This window comes from Coffea arabica, chromosome 11e (assembly GCF_036785885.1).
Source record: "Coffea arabica cultivar ET-39 chromosome 11e, Coffea Arabica ET-39 HiFi, whole genome shotgun sequence".
Lineage (NCBI taxonomy): Eukaryota > Viridiplantae > Streptophyta > Magnoliopsida > Gentianales > Rubiaceae > Coffea > Coffea arabica.
This window is the reverse complement of record NC_092331.1, coordinates 40,847,434-40,856,159: the sequence shown is the minus strand read 5'-3', so window position 1 is coordinate 40,856,159 and position 8,726 is coordinate 40,847,434. Positions and strand designations below refer to the sequence as shown.

The following is an 8,726-nucleotide window of genomic DNA, read 5'->3' as shown; positions in this document are numbered from 1 at the left end:
GGTTCGGGTCAGCATACCTGACCCGTCACGGGTTGGCGGGTCGGGGTTCGGGTCAACAGATTTTCTGGCGGGTCTGTTGACCCGAACCCGACCCGCCAACCTGATTTGGACCCGAATTGCCACCCCTAACTGCAAGCGTGAAGGATTGATTTCATGATAATTTAGAGTTGCGGGATGAGGGAAAAAAACAGGGTGCAAATCAATAACAAAAAAAAAAATATAAAGTAAATAAATAAAAGGATAAGAGGAAAATGCTTGAATTGACGCTTAAAATGAATTTCGGTCTAGAAAAGCCACACTGCTTCGCAGGACGGGGTAGTTTAAAAGAATAAAGCGAAAGGAACATGGCGGGGTGCGATCATACCAGCACTAATGCACCGGATCCCATCAGAACTCCGAAGTTAAGCGTGCTTGGGCGAGAGTAGTACTAGGATGGGTGACCCCCTGGGAAGTCCTCGTGTTGCACCCCTCTCTTTTTTGTTTCGAAATCCAAATTTCCTATTCGTTCTTTATCCTGTAGTAATTTAGCTCCGTCGGAACGATTGCTTAATATTTTGCTTCTTGTCGAAGCGTGAAGGAGGATCTGAAGGCGCGAGACAAATCAGGAACGGTACGGCTCGATCAAAGCCCGGATCGTCGCTCAAATTTGTCGGCGCAAATGTATCACCGCAACTAGGGGTGGCAATTTTCGACACGACACGAACCTAACACGAAATTAATGGGTTTGGGTTGAGGTTTCGGGAATTCGGGTCAGAATCGGGTTGGACCCGATGAACCCGAAAAGAAAACCGGTCGATTTCGGGTCAACCCGTGGTGACCTGATATGACCCGATATGACCCGTTTACGAATTAAAAATAATTTAATAAACATAAAAATAATTTTATCTAACTAAACTAAGTTATTCTTTTTTTCAAAGGCATTAATTACTTAATCCTAAACGAATTTATTTAATTTGTGTGAAGTTGAAATTATTATACTTGGACAAATAATATATTATATTATTTTTCACTTTTGTATTGTTTTAATTTATTTTATATTTTGCTTGGGATAAAACACTTTTACGGTGTTTAATTTATTTTAGATTTGATTTGGAATCATTTATTTAAATTTTTATTACTTGATTATGTAATTAGTTTTGTGAGAAATTGATTTTATTAGAAATTACAGTGATAAATTAATAAATTAAAATTAAGTTTCGGGTCAGACCCGAACCCGACCCGCCAACCTGATTTGGACCCGAATTGCCACCCCTAACTGCAAGCGTGAAGGATTGATTTCATGATAATTTAGAGTTGCGGGATGAGGGAAAAAAACAGGGTGCAAATCAATAACAAAAAAAAATATAAAGTAAATAAATAAAAGGATAAGAGGAAAATGCTTGAATTGACGCTTAAAATGAATTTCGGTCTAGAAAAGCCACACTGCTTCGCAGGACGGGGTAGTTTAAAAGAATAACGCGAAAGGAACATGGCGGGTGCGATCATACCAGCACTAATGCACCGGATCCCATCAGAACTCCGAAGTTAAGCGTGCTTGGGCGAGAGTAGTACTAGGATGGGTGACCCCCTGGGAAGTCCTCGTGTTGCACCCCTCTCTTTTTTGTTTCGAAATCCAAATTTCCTATTCGTTCTTTATCCTGTAGTAATTTAGCTCCGTCGGAACGATTGCTTAATATTTTGCTTCTTGTCGAAGCGTGAAGGAGGATCTGAAGGCGCGAGACAAATCAGGAACGGTACGGCTCGATCAAAGCCCGGATCGTCGCTCAAATTTGTCGGCGCAAATGTATCACCGCAACTAGGGGTGGCAATTTTCGACACGACACGAACCTAACACGAAATTAATGGGTTTGGGTTGAGGTTTCGGGAATTCGGGTCAGAATCGGGTTGGACCCGATGAACCCGAAAAGAAAACCGGTCGATTTCGGGTCAACCCGTGGTGACCTGATATGACCCGATATGACCCGTTTACGAATTAAAAATAATTTAATAAACATAAAAATAATTTTATCTAACTAAACTAAGTTATTCTTTTTTTCAAAGGCATTAATTACTTAATCCTAAACGAATTTATTTAATTTGTGTGAAGTTGAAATTATTATACTTGGACAAATAATATATTATATTATTTTTCACTTTTGTATTGTTTTAATTTATTTTATATTTTGCTTGGGATAAAACACTTTTACGGTGTTTAATTTATTTTAGATTTGATTTGGAATCATTTATTTAAATTTTTATTACTTGATTATGTAATTAGTTTTGTGAGAAATTGATTTTATTAGAAATTACAGTGATAAATTAATAAATTAAAATTAAGTTTCGGGTCATTTCGGGTCGACCCGCCGCCCCGTAAACCTGAAATTTTCGGGTTCGGGTCAGCATACCTGACCCGTCACGGGTTGGCGGGTCGGGGTTCGGGTCAACAGATTTTCTGGCGGGTCTGTTGACCCGAACCCGACCCGCCAACCTGATTTGGACCCGAATTGCCACCCCTAACTGCAAGCGTGAAGGATTGATTTCATGATAATTTAGAGTTGCGGGATGAGGGAAAAAAACAGGGTGCAAATCAATAACAAAAAAAAATATAAAGTAAATAAATAAAAGGATAAGAGGAAAATGCTTGAATTGACGCTTAAAATGAATTTCGGTCTAGAAAAGCCACACTGCTTCGCAGGACGGGGTAGTTTAAAAGAATAACGCGAAAGGAACATGGCGGGTGCGATCATACCAGCACTAATGCACCGGATCCCATCAGAACTCCGAAGTTAAGCGTGCTTGGGCGAGAGTAGTACTAGGATGGGTGACCCCCTGGGAAGTCCTCGTGTTGCACCCCTCTCTTTTTTGTTTCGAAATCCAAATTTCCTATTCGTTCTTTATCCTGTAGTAATTTAGCTCCGTCGGAACGATTGCTTAATATTTTGCTTCTTGTCGAAGCGTGAAGGAGGATCTGAAGGCGCGAGACAAATCAGGAACGGTACGGCTCGATCAAAGCCCGGATCGTCGCTCAAATTTGTCGGCGCAAATGCATCACCGCAACTAGGGGTGGCAATTTTCGACACGACACGAACCTAACACGAAATTAATGGGTTTGGGTTGAGGTTTCGGGAATTCGGGTCAGAATCGGGTTGGACCCGATGAACCCGAAAAGAAAACCGGTCGATTTCGGGTCAACCCGTGGTGACCTGATATGACCCGATATGACCCGTTTACGAATTAAAAATAATTTAATAAACATAAAAATAATTTTATCTAACTAAACTAAGTTATTCTTTTTTTCAAAGGCATTAATTACTTAATCCTAAACGAATTTATTTAATTTGTGTGAAGTTGAAATTATTGTACTTGGACAAATAATATATTATATTATTTTTCACTTTTGTATTGTTTTAATTTATTTTATATTTTGCTTGGGATAAAACACTTTTACGGTGTTTAATTTATTTTAGATTTGATTTGGAATCATTTATTTAAATTTTTATTACTTGATTATGTAATTAGTTTTGTGAGAAATTGATTTTATTAGAAATTACAGTGATAAATTAATAAATTAAAATTAAGTTTCGGGTCATTTCGGGTCGACCCGCCGCCCCGTAAACCTGAAATTTTCGGGTTCGGGTCAGCATACCTGACCCGTCACGGGTTGGCGGGTCGGGGTTCGGGTCAACAGATTTTCTGGCGGGTCTGTTGACCCGAACCCGACCCGCCAACCTGATTTGGACCCGAATTGCCACCCCTAACTGCAAGCGTGAAGGATTGATTTCATGATAATTTAGAGTTGCGGGATGAGGGAAAAAAACAGGGTGCAAATCAATAACAAAAAAAAATATAAAGTAAATAAATAAAAGGATAAGAGGAAAATGCTTGAATTGACGCTTAAAATGAATTTCGGTCTAGAAAAGCCACACTGCTTCGCAGGACGGGGTAGTTTAAAAGAATAACGCGAAAGGAACATGGCGGGTGCGATCATACCAGCACTAATGCACCGGATCCCATCAGAACTCCGAAGTTAAGCGTGCTTGGGCGAGAGTAGTACTAGGATGGGTGACCCCCTGGGAAGTCCTCGTGTTGCACCCCTCTCTTTTTTGTTTCGAAATCCAAATTTCCTATTCGTTCTTTATCCTGTAGTAATTTAGCTCCGTCGGAACGATTGCTTAATATTTTGCTTCTTGTCGAAGCGTGAAGGAGGATCTGAAGGCGCGAGACAAATCAGGAACGGTACGGCTCGATCAAAGCCCGGATCGTCGCTCAAATTTGTCGGCGCAAATGCATCACCGCAACTAGGGGTGGCAATTTTCGACACGACACGAACCTAACACGAAATTAATGGGTTTGGGTTGAGGTTTCGGGAATTCGGGTCAGAATCGGGTTGGACCCGATGAACCCGAAAAGAAAACCGGTCGATTTCGGGTCAACCCGTGGTGACCTGATATGACCCGATATGACCCGTTTACGAATTAAAAATAATTTAATAAACATAAAAATAATTTTATCTAACTAAACTAAGTTATTCTTTTTTTCAAAGGCATTAATTACTTAATCCTAAACGAATTTATTTAATTTGTGTGAAGTTGAAATTATTGTACTTGGACAAATAATATATTATATTATTTTTCACTTTTGTATTGTTTTAATTTATTTTATATTTTGCTTGGGATAAAACACTTTTACGGTGTTTAATTTATTTTAGATTTGATTTGGAATCATTTATTTAAATTTTTATTACTTGATTATGTAATTAGTTTTGTGAGAAATTGATTTTATTAGAAATTACAGTGATAAATTAATAAATTAAAATTAAGTTTCGGGTCATTTCGGGTCGACCCGCCGCCCCGTAAACCTGAAATTTTCGGGTTCGGGTCAGCATACCTGACCCGTCACGGGTTGGCGGGTCGGGGTTCGGGTCAACAGATTTTCTGGCGGGTCTGTTGACCCGAACCCGACCCGCCAACCTGATTTGGACCCGAATTGCCACCCCTAACTGCAAGCGTGAAGGATTGATTTCATGATAATTTAGAGTTGCGGGATGAGGGAAAAAAACAGGGTGCAAATCAATAACAAAAAAAAATATAAAGTAAATAAATAAAAGGATAAGAGGAAAATGCTTGAATTGACGCTTAAAATGAATTTCGGTCTAGAAAAGCCACACTGCTTCGCAGGACGGGGTAGTTTAAAAGAATAACGCGAAAGGAACATGGCGGGTGCGATCATACCAGCACTAATGCACCGGATCCCATCAGAACTCCGAAGTTAAGCGTGCTTGGGCGAGAGTAGTACTAGGATGGGTGACCCCCTGGGAAGTCCTCGTGTTGCACCCCTCTCTTTTTTGTTTCGAAATCCAAATTTCCTATTCGTTCTTTATCCTGTAGTAATTTAGCTCCGTCGGAACGATTGCTTAATATTTTGCTTCTTGTCGAAGCGTGAAGGAGGATCTGAAGGCGCGAGACAAATCAGGAACGGTACGGCTCGATCAAAGCCCGGATCGTCGCTCAAATTTGTCGGCGCAAATGCATCACCGCAACTAGGGGTGGCAATTTTCGACACGACACGAACCTAACACGAAATTAATGGGTTTGGGTTGAGGTTTCGGGAATTCGGGTCAGAATCGGGTTGGACCCGATGAACCCGAAAAGAAAACCGGTCGATTTCGGGTCAACCCGTGGTGACCTGATATGACCCGATATGACCCGTTTACGAATTAAAAATAATTTAATAAACATAAAAATAATTTTATCTAACTAAACTAAGTTATTCTTTTTTTCAAAGGCATTAATTACTTAATCCTAAACGAATTTATTTAATTTGTGTGAAGTTGAAATTATTGTACTTGGACAAATAATATATTATATTATTTTTCACTTTTGTATTGTTTTAATTTATTTTATATTTTGCTTGGGATAAAACACTTTTACGGTGTTTAATTTATTTTAGATTTGATTTGGAATCATTTATTTAAATTTTTATTACTTGATTATGTAATTAGTTTTGTGAGAAATTGATTTTATTAGAAATTACAGTGATAAATTAATAAATTAAAATTAAGTTTCGGGTCATTTCGGGTCGACCCGCCGCCCCGTAAACCTGAAATTTTCGGGTTCGGGTCAGCATACCTGACCCGTCACGGGTTGGCGGGTCGGGGTTCGGGTCAACAGATTTTCTGGCGGGTCTGTTGACCCGAACCCGACCCGCCAACCTGATTTGGACCCGAATTGCCACCCCTAACTGCAAGCGTGAAGGATTGATTTCATGATAATTTAGAGTTGCGGGATGAGGGAAAAAAACAGGGTGCAAATCAATAACAAAAAAAAATATAAAGTAAATAAATAAAAGGATAAGAGGAAAATGCTTGAATTGACGCTTAAAATGAATTTCGGTCTAGAAAAGCCACACTGCTTCGCAGGACGGGGTAGTTTAAAAGAATAACGCGAAAGGAACATGGCGGGTGCGATCATACCAGCACTAATGCACCGGATCCCATCAGAACTCCGAAGTTAAGCGTGCTTGGGCGAGAGTAGTACTAGGATGGGTGACCCCCTGGGAAGTCCTCGTGTTGCACCCCTCTCTTTTTTGTTTCGAAATCCAAATTTCCTATTCGTTCTTTATCCTGTAGTAATTTAGCTCCGTCGGAACGATTGCTTAATATTTTGCTTCTTGTCGAAGCGTGAAGGAGGATCTGAAGGCGCGAGACAAATCAGGAACGGTACGGCTCGATCAAAGCCCGGATCGTCGCTCAAATTTGTCGGCGCAAATGCATCACCGCAACTAGGGGTGGCAATTTTCGACACGACACGAACCTAACACGAAATTAATGGGTTTGGGTTGAGGTTTCGGGAATTCGGGTCAGAATCGGGTTGGACCCGATGAACCCGAAAAGAAAACCGGTCGATTTCGGGTCAACCCGTGGTGACCTGATATGACCCGATATGACCCGTTTACGAATTAAAAATAATTTAATAAACATAAAAATAATTTTATCTAACTAAACTAAGTTATTCTTTTTTTCAAAGGCATTAATTACTTAATCCTAAACGAATTTATTTAATTTGTGTGAAGTTGAAATTATTGTACTTGGACAAATAATATATTATATTATTTTTCACTTTTGTATTGTTTTAATTTATTTTATATTTTGCTTGGGATAAAACACTTTTACGGTGTTTAATTTATTTTAGATTTGATTTGGAATCATTTATTTAAATTTTTATTACTTGATTATGTAATTAGTTTTGTGAGAAATTGATTTTATTAGAAATTACAGTGATAAATTAATAAATTAAAATTAAGTTTCGGGTCATTTCGGGTCGACCCGCCGCCCCGTAAACCTGAAATTTTCGGGTTCGGGTCAGCATACCTGACCCGTCACGGGTTGGCGGGTCGGGGTTCGGGTCAACAGATTTTCTGGCGGGTCTGTTGACCCGAACCCGACCCGCCAACCTGATTTGGACCCGAATTGCCACCCCTAACTGCAAGCGTGAAGGATTGATTTCATGATAATTTAGAGTTGCGGGATGAGGGAAAAAAACAGGGTGCAAATCAATAACAAAAAAAAATATAAAGTAAATAAATAAAAGGATAAGAGGAAAATGCTTGAATTGACGCTTAAAATGAATTTCGGTCTAGAAAAGCCACACTGCTTCGCAGGACGGGGTAGTTTAAAAGAATAACGCGAAAGGAACATGGCGGGTGCGATCATACCAGCACTAATGCACCGGATCCCATCAGAACTCCGAAGTTAAGCGTGCTTGGGCGAGAGTAGTACTAGGATGGGTGACCCCCTGGGAAGTCCTCGTGTTGCACCCCTCTCTTTTTTGTTTCGAAATCCAAATTTCCTATTCGTTCTTTATCCTGTAGTAATTTAGCTCCGTCGGAACGATTGCTTAATATTTTGCTTCTTGTCGAAGCGTGAAGGAGGATCTGAAGGCGCGAGACAAATCAGGAACGGTACGGCTCGATCAAAGCCCGGATCGTCGCTCAAATTTGTCGGCGCAAATGCATCACCGCAACTAGGGGTGGCAATTTTCGACACGACACGAACCTAACACGAAATTAATGGGTTTGGGTTGAGGTTTCGGGAATTCGGGTCAGAATCGGGTTGGACCCGATGAACCCGAAAAGAAAACCGGTCGATTTCGGGTCAACCCGTGGTGACCTGATATGACCCGATATGACCCGTTTACGAATTAAAAATAATTTAATAAACATAAAAATAATTTTATCTAACTAAACTAAGTTATTCTTTTTTTCAAAGGCATTAATTACTTAATCCTAAACGAATTTATTTAATTTGTGTGAAGTTGAAATTATTGTACTTGGACAAATAATATATTATATTATTTTTCACTTTTGTATTGTTTTAATTTATTTTATATTTTGCTTGGGATAAAACACTTTTACGGTGTTTAATTTATTTTAGATTTGATTTGGAATCATTTATTTAAATTTTTATTACTTGATTATGTAATTAGTTTTGTGAGAAATTGATTTTATTAGAAATTACAGTGATAAATTAATAAATTAAAATTAAGTTTCGGGTCATTTCGGGTCGACCCGCCGCCCCGTAAACCTGAAATTTTCGGGTTCGGGTCAGCATACCTGACCCGTCACGGGTTGGCGGGTCGGGGTTCGGGTCAACAGATTTTCTGGCGGGTCTGTTGACCCGAACCCGACCCGCCAACCTGATTTGGACCCGAATTGCCACCCCTAACTGCAAGCGTGAAGGATTGATTTCA

General features: G+C 39.6%; 7 non-coding genes across 7 annotated transcripts; all 7 read left to right on the top strand.

Annotated features, from left to right (window-relative positions):
• Positions 1-350: 350 nt before the first annotated feature.
• On the top strand, positions 351-469 carry LOC140028702 (5S ribosomal RNA). Its single transcript, XR_011832607.1, has one exon. It is a non-coding gene; the product is annotated as a 5S ribosomal RNA (ribosomal RNA).
• A 1,004-nt stretch (positions 470-1,473) lies between these two features.
• LOC140028701 (5S ribosomal RNA) lies at positions 1,474-1,592 on the top strand. The gene has a single exon (XR_011832606.1). It is a non-coding gene; the product is annotated as a 5S ribosomal RNA (ribosomal RNA).
• Positions 1,593-2,714: 1,122 nt separating this feature from the next.
• LOC140028700 (5S ribosomal RNA) lies at positions 2,715-2,833 on the top strand. Its single transcript, XR_011832605.1, has one exon. It is a non-coding gene; the product is annotated as a 5S ribosomal RNA (ribosomal RNA).
• Positions 2,834-3,955: 1,122 nt separating this feature from the next.
• LOC140028699 (5S ribosomal RNA) lies at positions 3,956-4,074 on the top strand. The gene has a single exon (XR_011832604.1). It is a non-coding gene; the product is annotated as a 5S ribosomal RNA (ribosomal RNA).
• A 1,122-nt stretch (positions 4,075-5,196) lies between these two features.
• On the top strand, positions 5,197-5,315 carry LOC140028698 (5S ribosomal RNA). The gene has a single exon (XR_011832603.1). It is a non-coding gene; the product is annotated as a 5S ribosomal RNA (ribosomal RNA).
• Positions 5,316-6,437: 1,122 nt separating this feature from the next.
• LOC140028697 (5S ribosomal RNA) lies at positions 6,438-6,556 on the top strand. Its single transcript, XR_011832602.1, has one exon. It is a non-coding gene; the product is annotated as a 5S ribosomal RNA (ribosomal RNA).
• A 1,122-nt stretch (positions 6,557-7,678) lies between these two features.
• Positions 7,679-7,797, top strand: LOC140028696 (5S ribosomal RNA). The gene has a single exon (XR_011832601.1). It is a non-coding gene; the product is annotated as a 5S ribosomal RNA (ribosomal RNA).
• The last annotated feature ends 929 nt before the right edge of the window (positions 7,798-8,726 follow it).